Source organism: Sus scrofa, chromosome 16 (genome assembly GCF_054392235.1).
Source record: "Sus scrofa isolate SSC_HxYL_T2T_F1_AM1 chromosome 16, Sscrofa_HxYL_maternal_Yorkshire_Landrace_v2.0, whole genome shotgun sequence".
In the NCBI taxonomy this organism is placed as follows: domain Eukaryota; kingdom Metazoa; phylum Chordata; class Mammalia; order Artiodactyla; family Suidae; genus Sus; species Sus scrofa.
Window position 1 is genome coordinate 7,955,883 of NC_139398.1, and position 13,713 is coordinate 7,969,595.

Here is a 13,713-nt window from a genome sequence, read left to right on the forward strand (position 1 = left end):
GGAATCCACTGCATTCCATCGGGATGTTTTGGGCCATGCTGCATAAAATCTACTGCATTCAATCGGGATGCATTGGGCCTCGCTGCATGAACTCCACTGCATACAATCTGGAACCATTGCGCCAAAATGCATGGAATCGACTGCATTTAATCACGGTGCATGGAATCCACTGCATTCAATCGGGATGCATTTTACCACACTGCTTGGATTACACTGCATTCAATCGCAATGCATAGAATCCACTGCATTCAATATGGATGCATTTTACCACTCTGCATGGAATCCACTGCATTTAATCACGCTGCATGTACTCCATGGAATTTAATCGGGATTCATTTTACTAAGCTGTATGGAATCGACTGCATTTAATCACGCTGCATGGAATCCGCTGCATTCAATCTGGATTCATTTTACAAGGCTGCATGGAGTACACTGCATTCAATCACAATGCATGGAATCCACTGCATTCAAACGGGATGCTTTGGGCCATGCTGCATAAAATCCACTGCATTCAATCATGCTGCATGGAATCCACTGCATTCAATCATGCAGCATAAAATCCGCTGCATTCCATAGGGTTCCATTTCTTCATGCTGCATGGAATACACTGCATTCAATCAGGCTGCATAAAATCCGCTGCATTCCATAGGGTTCCATTTCTTCATGCTGCATGGAATACACTGCATTCAATCAGGCTGCATGGAATCCACTGCATTCCATCGGGATGCATTTTTCCTCGTTGCATGGATTACACTGCATTCCATCACAATGCATGGAATCCACTGCATTCAATCGGGAAGCTTTGGGCCATGCTGCATACAATCCACTGCATTCAATCGGGATGCACTGGGCCTCGCTGCATGGACTCCACTGCATATAATCGGGATCCATTGTGCCACAATGCATGGAATACTCTGCATGCAATGACGCTGAATGGAATCCACTGCATTGAATCGTGAAGCTATGGGCCATGCTGCATAAAATCCACTGCATGCAATCATGCTGCATTGAAACCACTGCATTCAATCATGCTGCATAAAATCCACTGCATTCAATAGGGTTCCATTACTGCACCCTGCATGGAATCCACTGCATTCAACCACGCTGCATGGAATCCACTGCATTCAATCGGGATGCATTTTACCACTCTGCATGGATTACACTGCATTTAATCACGCTGCATGTAATCCATGGAATTTTAATCGGGATTCATTTTACTAAGCTGTATGGAATCGACTGCACTTAATCACGCTGCATGGAATCCACTGCATTCAATCGGGATGCATTTTACCACATTGCATGCAGTTCACTGCATTCAATCACAATGCATGGAATCCACTGCATTCCATCGGGATGCTTTGGGCCATGCTGCATAAAATCCACTGCATTCAATCTTGCTTTTTGAATCCACTGCATTCAGTAATGCTGCATAAAATCCTTGCATTCAATTGGGTTGCATTTCTTCACGCTGCATGGAATACACTGCATTCAATCACGCTGCATGGAATCCACTGCATTCAATCGGGATGCATTTTACCATGCTGCGTGGTTTTCACTGCATTCAATCACAATGCATGGAATCCACTGCATTCCATCGGGATGCTTTGGGCCATGCTGCATAAACTCCACTGCATTCAATCGGGAGGCATTGGGCCTCGCTGCATGGACTCCACTGCATAAAATCTGGATCCATTGCGCCACAATGCATGGAATCCTCTGCATTCAACGACGCTGCATGGAATCCACTGCATTCCATCGGGATGTTTTGGGCCATGCTGCATAAAATCTACTGCATTCAATCGGGATGCATTGGGCCTCGCTGCATGAACTCCACTGCATACAATCTGGAACCATTGCGCCAAAATGCATGGAATACTCTGCATTCAACGACGCTGCATGGAATCCACTGCATTCAATCGGGATGCTTTGGGCCATGCTGCATAAATCCATTGCATTCAATCATGCTTCATGGAATCCACTGCATTCAATCGTGCTGCATAAAATCCACTGCGTTCAATAGGGTTCCATTACTTCACGCTGCATGGAATCCACTACATTCAATCACGCTGCATGGAATCCACTGCATTCTATCGGGATGCATTTTACCACGCTGCATAGATTACACCGCATTCAATCACAATGCATGGAATCCACTGCATTCAATCGGGATGCTTTGGGCCATGCTGCATAAAATCCACTGCATTCAATCGGGATGCATTGGGCCTCGCTGCATGGACTCCACTGCATTCAATCGGGATCCTTTGTGCCACAATGCATGGAATTCTCTTCATTCAATGACGCTGCATCGAATCCACTGCATTCAATCGGAATCCATTGTGCTACAATGCATGGAATCCTCTGCATTCAATGACGCTGCATGGAATCCACTGCATTCCATCAGGATGCTTTGGGCCATGCTGCATAAAATCCACTGCATGCAATCATGCTGCATGGAATCCACTGCATTCAATCATGCTGCATAAAATCCACTGCATTCAATAGGGTTCCATTTCTTCACGCTGCATGGAATCCACTGCATTCAATCACGCTGCATGGAATCCACTGCATTCAACATGGATGAATTTTACCACGCTGCATTTAGTACACTGTATTCAATCACAATTCATGGAATCCATTGCATTCAATCGGGATGCTTTGGGCCATGCTGCATAAAATCCACTGCATTCAATCGGGATGCACTGGGCATTGCTGCATGGACTCCACTGCATACAATCCGGATCCATTGCGCCACAATGCATGGAATCCTCTTCATTCAACGACGCTGCATGGAATCCACTGCATTCCATCGGGATGCTTTGGGCCATGCTGCATAAAATCCACTGCATTCAATCGGGATGCATTGGGCCTCGCTGCATGGACTCCACTGCATACAATCGGGATCCATTGCGCCACAATGCATGGAATCCTCTGCATTCAATGACGCTGCATGGAATCCACTGCATTCCATCGGGATGCTTTGGGCCATGCTGCATAAAATCCACTGCATGCAATCATGCTGCATGGAATCCACTGCATTCAATCATGCTGCATAAAATCCACTGCATTCAATAGGGTTCCATTTCTTCACGCTGCATGGAATCCACTGCATTCACTCAGGATGCATTTTACCACACTGCATGGATTACACTTCATTCAATCACAATGCATGGAATCCACTGCATTCCATCGGGCTGCTTTGGGCCATGCTGCATAAAATCCACTGCATTCAATCAGATGCATTTTGCCTCACTGCATAGACTCCACTGCATACAATCGGGATCCATTTCGCCAAAATGCATTGAATCTTCTGCATTCAATTACACTGCATGGAATCCACTGCATTCCATCGGGATGCTTTGGGCCATACTGCATAAAATCCACTGCATGCAATCATGCTGCATGGAATCCACTGCATTCACTCAGGATGCATTTTACCACACTGCATGGATTACACTTCATTCAATCACAATGCATGGAATCCACTGCATTCCATCGGGCTGCTTTGGGCCATGCTGCATAAAATCCAGTGCATCCAATCAGATGCATTTTGCCTCACTGCATAGACTCCACTGCATACAATCGGGATCCATTTCGCCAAAATGCATTGAATCTTCTGCATTCAATTACGCTGCATGGAATCCACTGCATTCCATCGGGATGCTTTGGGCCATACTGCATAAAATCCACTGCATGCAATCATGCTGCATGGAATCCACTGCATTCAATCATGCTGCATAAAATCCACTGCATTCAATAGGGTTCCATTTCTTCTTCACGCTGCCTGGAATCCACTGCATTCAATCACGCTGCATGGAATCCACTGCATTCAATCGGGATGCATTTTACCACACTGCTTGGATTACACTGCATTCAATCGCAATGCATAGAATCCACTGCATTCAATATGGATTCATTTTACCACTCTGCATGGAATCCACTGCATTTAATCACGCTGCATGTAATCCATGGAATTTAATCGGGATTCATTTTACTAAGCTGTATGGAATCGACTGCATTTAATCACGCTGCATGGAATCCACTGCATTCAATCGGGATTCATTTTACAAGGCTGCATGGAGTACACTGCATTCAATCACAATGCATGGAATCCACTGCATTCAAACGGGATGCTTTGGGCCATGCTGCATAAAATCCACTGCATTCAATCATGCTGCATGGAATCCACTGCATTCAATCATGCAGCATAAAATCCGCTGCATTCCATAGGGTTCCATTTCTTCATGCTGCATGGAATACACTGCATTCAATCAGGCTGCATGGAATCCACTGCATTCAATCGGGATGCATTTTTCCTCGTTGCATGGATTACACTGCATTCCATCACAATGCATCGAATCCACTGCATTCAATCGGGAAGCTTTGGGCCATGCTGCATACAATCCACTGCATTCAATCGGGATGCACTGGGCCTCGCTGCATGGACTCCACTGCATATAATCGGGATCCATTGCGCCACAATGCATGGAATACTCTGCATTCAATGACGCTGAATGGAATCCACTGCATTGAATCGTGAAGCTATGGGCCATGCTGCATAAAATCCACTGCATGCAATCATGCTGCATGGAATCCACTGCATTCAATCATGTTGCATAAAATCCACTGCATTCAATAGGGTTCCATTTCTTCACCCTGCATGGAATCCACTGCATTCAACCACGCTGCATGGAATCCACTGCATTCAATCGGGATGCATTTTACCACTCTGCATGGATTACACTGCATTTAATCACGCTGCATGTAATCCATGGAATTTTAATCGGGATTCATTTTACTAAGCTGTATGGAATCGACTGCACTTAATCACGCTGCATGGAATCCACTGCATTCAATCGGGATGCATTTTACCACGTTGCATGCAGTTCACTGCATTCAATCACAATGCATGGAATCCACTGCATTCAATCGGGATGCTTTGGGCCATGCTGCATAAAATCCACTGCATTCAATCTTGCTTTTTGAATCCACTGCATTCAGTAATGCTGCATAAATCCTTGCATTCAATTGGGTTCCATTTCTTCACGCTGCATGGAATACACTGCATTCAATCACGCTGCATGGAATCCACTGCATTCAATCGGGATGCATTTTACCATGCTGCGTGGTTTTCACTGCATTCAATCACAATGCATGGAATCCACTGCATTCCATCGGGATGCTTTGGGCCATGCTGCATAAAATCCACTGCATTCAATCATGCTGCATGGAATCCACTGCATTCAATCATGCTGCATAAAATCCACTGCATTCAATAGGGTTCCATTTCTTCACGCTGCATGTAATACACTGCATTCAATCACACTGAATGGAATCCACTGCATTCAATCGGGATGCATTTTACCTCGCTGCATGGATTACACTGCATTCAATCACAATGCTTGGAATCCACTGCATTCCATCGGGATGCTTTGGGCCATGCTGCATAAAATCCACTGCATTCAATCGGGATGCATTGGGCCACGCTGCATCGACTCCACTGCATTCAATCGGTATCCATTGCGCCACAATGCAAGGAATCCTCTGCATTCTTTGACGCTGCATGGACTCCACTGCATTCAATCGGGATGCTTTGGGCCATGCTGCATAAAATCCACTGCATTCAACCATGCTGCATGGAATCCATTTCATTCAATCATGCTCTATAAAATCCAATGCATTCAATAGGGTTCCATTACTTCACGCTGCATGGAATACACTACATTAAATCAGGATGCATGGAATCGACTGCATTCAATCAGGATGCATTATACCACGTTGCATGGATTACCCTACATTCAATCACAATGCTTGGAATCCACTGCATTCCATCGGGATGCTTTGGGCCATGCTGCATAAACTCCACTGCATTCAATCGGGAGGCATTGGGCCTCGCTGCATGGACTCCACTGCATAAAATCTGGATCCATTGCGCCACAATGCATGGAATCCTCTGCATTCAACGACGCTGCATGGAATCCACTGCATTCCATCGGGATGTTTTGGGCCATGCTGCATAAAATCTACTGCATTCAATCGGGATGCATTGGGCCTCGCTGCATGAACTCCACTGCATACAATCTGGAACCATTGCGCCAAAATGCATGGAATACTCTGCATTCAACGACGCTGCATGGAATCCACTGCATTCAATCGGGATGCATTTTACCACACTGCTTGGATTACACTGCATTCAATCGCAATGCATAGAATCCACTGCATTCAATATGGATGCATTTTACCACTCTGCATGGAATCCACTGCATTTAATCACGCTGCATGTACTCCATGGAATTTAATCGGGATTCATTTTACTAAGCTGTATGGAATCGACTGCATTTAATCACGCTGCATGGAATCCGCTGCATTCAATCATGCTGCATAAAATCCACTGCATTCAATAGGGTTCCATTTCTTCACGCTGCATGGAATCCACTGCATTCAATCACGCTGCATGGAATCCACTGCATTCAACATGGATGAATTTTACCACGCTGCATTTAGTACACTGTATTCAATCACAATTCATGGAATCCATTGCATTCAATCGGGATGCTTTGGGCCATGCTGCATAAAATCCACTGCATTCAATCGGGATGCACTGGGCATTGCTGCATGGACTCCACTGCATACAATCCGGATCCATTGCGCCACAATGCATGGAATCCTCTTCATTCAACGACGCTGCATGGAATCCACTGCATTCCATCAGGATGCTTTGGGCCATGCTGCATAAAATCCACTGCATTCAATCGGGATGCATTGGGCCTCGCTGCATGGACTCCACTGCATACAATCGGGATCCATTGCGCCACAATGCATGGAATCGTCTGCATTCAATGACGCTGCATGGAATCCACTGCATTCCATCGGGATGCTTTGGGCCATACTGCATAAAATCCACTGCATGCAATCATGCTGCATGGAATCCACTGCATTCAATCATGCTGCATAAAATCCACTGCATTCAATAGGGTTCCATTTCTTCTTCACGCTGCCTGGAATCCACTGCATTCAATCACGCTGCATGGAATCCACTGCATTCAATCGGGATGCATTTTACCACACTGCTTGGATTACACTGCATTCAATCGCAATGCATAGAATCCACTGCATTCAATATGGATTCATTTTACCACTCTGCATGGAATCCACTGCATTTAATCACGCTGCATGTAATCCATGGAATTTAATCGGGATTCATTTTACTAAGCTGTATGGAATCGACTGCATTTAATCACGCTGCATGGAATCCACTGCATTCAATCGGGATTCATTTTACAAGGCTGCATGGAGTACACTGCATTCAATCACAATGCATGGAATCCACTGCATTCAAACGGGATGCTTTGGGCCATGCTGCATAAAATCCACTGCATTCAATCATGCTGCATGGAATCCACTGCATTCAATCATGCAGCATAAAATCCGCTGCATTCCATAGGGTTCCATTTCTTCATGCTGCATGGAATACACTGCATTCAATCAGGCTGCATGGAATCCACTGCATTCCATCGGGATGCATTTTTCCTCGTTGCATGGATTACACTGCATTCCATCACAATGCATGGAATCAACTGCATTCAATCAGGAATCTTTGGGCCATGCTGCATACAATCCACTGCATTCAATCGGGATGCACTGGGCCTCGCTGCATGGACTCCACTGCATATAATCGGGATCCATTGCGCCACAATGCATGGAATACTCTGCATGCAATGACGCTGAATGGAATCCACTGCATTGAATCGTGAAGCTATGGGCCATGCTGCATAAAATCCACTGCATGCAATCATGCTGCATGGAATCCACTGCATTCAATCATGTTGCATAAAATCCACTGCATTCAATAGGGTTCCATTACTGCACCCTGCATGGAATCCACTGCATTCAACCACGCTGCATGGAATCCACTGCATTCAATCGGGAAGCATTTTACCACTCTGCATGGATTACACTGCATTTAATCATGCTGCATGTAATCCATGGAATTTAATCGGGATTCATTTTACTAAGCTGTATGGAATCGACTGCACTTAATCACGCTGCATGGAATCCACTGCATTCAATCGGGATGCATTTTACCACGTTGCATGCAGTTCACTGCATTCAATCACAATGCATGGAATCCACTGCATTCCATCGGGATGCTTTGGGCCATGCTGCATAAAATCCACTGCATTCAATCTTGCTTTTTGAATCCACTGCATTCAGTAATGCTGCATAAAATCCTTGCATTCAATTGGGTTCCATTTCTTCACGCTGCATGGAATACACTGCATTCAATCACGCTGCATGGAATCCACTGCATTCAATCGTGATGCATTTTACCATGCTGCGTGGTTTTCACTGCGTTCAATCACAATGCATGGAATCCACTGCATTCCATCGGGATGCTTTGGGCCATGCTGCATAAAATCCACTGCATTCAATCATGCTGCATGGAATCCACTGCATTCAATCATGCTGCATAAAATCCACTGCATTCAATAAGGTTCCATTTCTTCACGCTGCATGGAATCCACTGCATTCAATCACGCTGCATGGAATCCACTGCATTCAACATGGATGAATTTTACCACGCTGCATTTAGTACACTGTATTCAATCACAATTCATGGAATCCATTGCATTCAATCGGGATGCTTTGGCCCATGCTGCATAAAATCCACTGCATTCAATCGGGATGCACTGGGCATCGCTGCATGGACTCCACTGCATACAATCGGGATCCATTGCGCCACAATGCATGGAATCTTCTGCATTCAATGACGCTGCATGGAATCCACTGCATTCAATCGGGATGCTTTGGGCCATGCTGCATAAAATCCATTGCATTCAATCATGCTGCATGGAATCCACTGCATTCAATCGGGATGCATTTTACCATGCTGCATGGATTACCCTTCATTCAATCACAATGCATGGAATCCACTGCATTCCATCGGGATGCTTTGGGCCATGCTGCATAAAATCCACTGCATTCAATCGGGATGCATTGGGCCACGCTGCATCGACTCCACTGCATTCAAACGGTATCCATTGCGCCACAATGCAAGGAATCCTCTGCATTCATTGACGCTGCATGGACTCCACTGCATTCAATCGGGATGCTTTGGGCCATGCTGCATAAAATCCACTGCATTCAACCATGCTGCATGGAATCCATTTCATTCAATCATGCTCTATAAAATCCAATGCATTCAATAGGGTTCCAGTACTTCACGCTGCATGGAATACACTACATTAAATCAGGATGCATGGAATCGACTGCATTCAATCAGGATGCATTATACCACGTTGCATGGATTACCCTACATTCAATCACAATGCATGGAATCCACTGCATTCAATCGGGATGCCTTGGGCCATGCTGCATAAAATCCACTGCATTCAATGGTGATGCATTGGGCCTCGCTGCATAGACTCCACTGCATATAATCGGGATCCATTGCGCCACAATGCATGGAATACTCTGCATTCAATGACGCTGAATGGAATCCACTGCATTGAATCGTGAAGCTATGGGCCATGCTGCATAAAATCCACTGCATGCAATCATGCTGCATGGAATCCACTGCATTCAATCATGTTGCATAAAATCCACTGCATTCAATAGGGTTCCATTTCTTCACCCTGCATGGAATCCACTGCATTCAACCACGCTGCATGAATTCCACTGCATTCAACATGGATGAATTTTACCACGCTGCATTTAGTACACTGTATTCAATCACAATTCATGGAATCCATTGCATTCAATCGGGATGCTTTGGGCCATGCTGCATAAAATCCACTGCATTCAATCGGGATGCACTGGGCATTGCTGCATGGACTCCACTGCATACAATCCGGATCCATTGCGCCACAATGCATGGAATCCTCTTCATTCAACGACGCTGCATGGAATCCACTGCATTCCATCGGGATGCTTTGGGCCATGCTGCATAAAATCCACTGCATTCAATCGGGATGCATTGGGCCTCGCTGCATGGACTCCACTGCATACAATCGGGATCCATTGCGCCACAATGCATGGAATCCTCTGCATTCAATGACGCTGCATGGAATCCACTGCATTCCATCGGGATGCTTTGGGCCATGCTGCATAAAATCCACTGTATGCAATCATGCTGCATGGAATCCACTGCATTCAATCATGCTGCATAAAATCCACTGCATTCAATAGGGTTCCATTTCTTCACGCTGCATGGAATCCACTGCATTCAATCACGCTGCATGGAATCCACTGCATTCAACATGGATGAATTTTACCACGCTGCATTTAGTACACTGTATTCAATCACAATTCATGGAATCCATTGCATTCAATCGGGATGCTTTGGGCCATGCTGCATAAAATCCACTGCATTCAATCGGGATGCACTGGGCATCGCTGCATGGACTCCACTGCATACAATCCGGATCCATTGCGCCACAATGCATGGAATCCTCTGCATTCAATGACGCTGCATGGAATCCACTGCATTCAATCGGGATGCTTTGGGCCATGCTGCATAAAATCCATTGCATTCAATCATGCTGCATGGAATCCACTGCATTCAATCGGGATGCATTTTACCATGCTGCATTGATTACCCTTCATTCAATCAGGCTGCATGGAATCCACTGCATTCCATCGGGATGCTTTGGGCCATGCTGCATAAAATCCACTGCATTTAATCGGGATGCATTTGGCCACGCTGCATGGACTCCACTGCATAAAATCGGGATCCATTGCCCCAAAATGAAATGAATCATCTGCATTCAATGACGCTGCATGGAATCCACTGCATTCCATCGGGATGCTTTGGGCCATGCTGCATAAAATCCACTGCATTCAACCATGCTGCATGGAATCCACTGCATTCAATCATGCTGCATAAAATCCACTGCATTCAATCGGGATGCATTGGGCCTCGCTGCATGGAATAAACTGCATTCAATCAGGCTCCATGGAATCCACTGCATTCAATGGGGATGCATTCTACCATGCTGCATGGAGTTCACTGCATTCAATCACAATGCATGGAATCCACTGCATTCCATCGGGATGCTTTGGGCCATGCTGCATAAAATCCACTGCATTCAATCGGGATGCATTGGGCCTCGCTGCATGGACTCCACTGCATACAATCGGGATCCATTGCGCCAAAATGCATGGAATCCTCTGCATTCATTGACGCTGCATGGAATCCACTGCATTCCATCGGGATGCTTTGGGCCATACTGCATAAAATCCACTGCATGCAATCATGCTGCATGGAATCCACTGCATTCAATCATGCTGCATAAAATCCACTGCATTCAATAGGGTTCCATTTCTTCTTCACGCTGCCTGGAATCCACTGCATTCAATCACGCTGCATGGAATCCACTGCATTCAATATGGATGCATTTTACCACTCTGCATGGAATCCACTGCATTTAATCACGCTGCATGTAATCCATGGAATTTAATCGGGATTCATTTTACTAAGCTGTATGGAATCGACTGCATTTAATCACGCTGCATGGAATCCACTGCATTCAATGGGGATTCATTTTACAAGGCTGCATGGAGTACACTGCATTCAATCACAATGCATGGAATCCACTGCATTCAAACGGGATGCTTTGGGCCATGCTGCATAAAATCCACTGCATTCAATCATGCTGCATGGAATCCACTGCATTCAATCATGCAGCATAAAATCCGCTGCATTCCATAGGGTTCCATTTCTTCATGCTGCATGGAATACACTGCATTCAATCAGGCTGCATGGAATCCACTGCATTCAATCGGGATGCATTTTTCCTCGTTGCATGGATTACACTGCATTCCATCACAATGCATCGAATCCACTGCATTCAATCAGGAAGCTTTGGGCCATGCTGCATACAATCCACTGCATTCAATCGGGATGCACTGGGCCTCGCTGCATGGACTCCACTGCATATAATCGGGATCCATTGCGCCACAATGCATGGAATACTCTGCATTCAATGACGCTGAATGGAATCCACTGCATTGAATCGTGAAGCTATGGGCCATGCTGCATAAAATCCACTGCATGCAATCATGCTGCATTGAATCCACTGCATTCAATCATGTTGCATAAAATCCACTGCATTCAATAGGGTTCCATTTCTTCACCCTGCATGGAATCCACTGCATTCAACCACGCTGCATGGAATCCACTGCATTCAATCGGGATGCATTTTACCACTCTGCATGGATTACACTGCATTTAATCACGCTGCATGTAATCCATGGAATTGTAATCGGGATTCATTTTACTAAGCTGTATGGAATCGACTGCACTTAATCACGCTGCATGGAATCCACTGCATTCAATCGGGATGCATTTTACCACGTTGCATGCAGTTCACTGCATTCAATCACAATGCATGGAATCCACTGCATTCAATCGGGATGCTTTGGGCCATGCTGCATAAAATCCACTGCATTCAATCTTGCTTTTTGAATCCACTGCATTCAGTAATGCTGCATAAATCCTTGCATTCAATTGGGTTCCATTTCTTCACGCTGCATGGAATACACTGCATTCAATCACGCTGCATGGAATCCACTGCATTCAATCGGGATGCATTTTACCATGCTGCGTGGTTTTCACTGCATTCAATCACAATGCATGGAATCCACTGCATTCCATCGGGATGCTTTGGGCCATGCTGCATAAAATCCACTGCATTCAATCATGCTGCATGGAATCCACTGCATTCAATCATGCTGCATAAAATCCACTGCATTCAATAGGGTTCCATTTCTTCACGCTGCATGTAATACACTGCATTCAATCACACTGAATGGAATCCACTGCATTCAATCGGGATGCATTTTACCTCGCTGCATGGATTACACTGCATTCAATCACAATGCTTGGAATCCACTGCATTCCATCGGGATGCTTTGGGCCATGCTGCATAAAATCCACTGCATTCAATCGGGATGCATTGGGCCACGCTGCATCGACTCCACTGCATTCAATCGGTATCCATTGCGCCACAATGCAAGGAATCCTCTGCATTCATTGACGCTGCATGGACTCCACTGCATTCAATCGGGATGCTTTGGGCCATGCTGCATAAAATCCACTGCATTCAACCATGCTGCATGGAATCCATTTCATTCAATCATGCTCTATAAAATCCAATGCATTCAATAGGGTTCCATTACTTCACGCTGCATGGAATACACTACATTAAATCAGGATGCATGGAATCGACTGCATTCAATCAGGATGCATTATACCACGTTGCATGGATTACCCTACATTCAATCACAATGCATGGAATCCACTGCATTCAATCGGGATGCCTTGGGCCATGCTGCATAAAATCCACTGCATTCAATGGTGATGCATTGGGCCTCGCTGCATAGACTCCACTGCATATAATCGGGATCCATTGCGCCACAATGCATGGAATACTCTGCATTCAATGACGCTGCATGGAATCCACTGCATTCCATCGGGAAGCTTTGGGCCATGCTGCATAAAATCCACTGCATTCAATCATGCTGCATGGAATCCACTGCATTCAATCGGGATGCATTTTACAAGGCTGCATGGATTACATTTCATACACTCAAAATGCATGGAATCCACTGCGTTCTATAGGTATGCTTTGGCCATACTGCATAAAATACACTGCATTCAATTTGCTGCATGGAATCCACTGCATTCAATCATGCTGAATAAAATCCACTGCATTC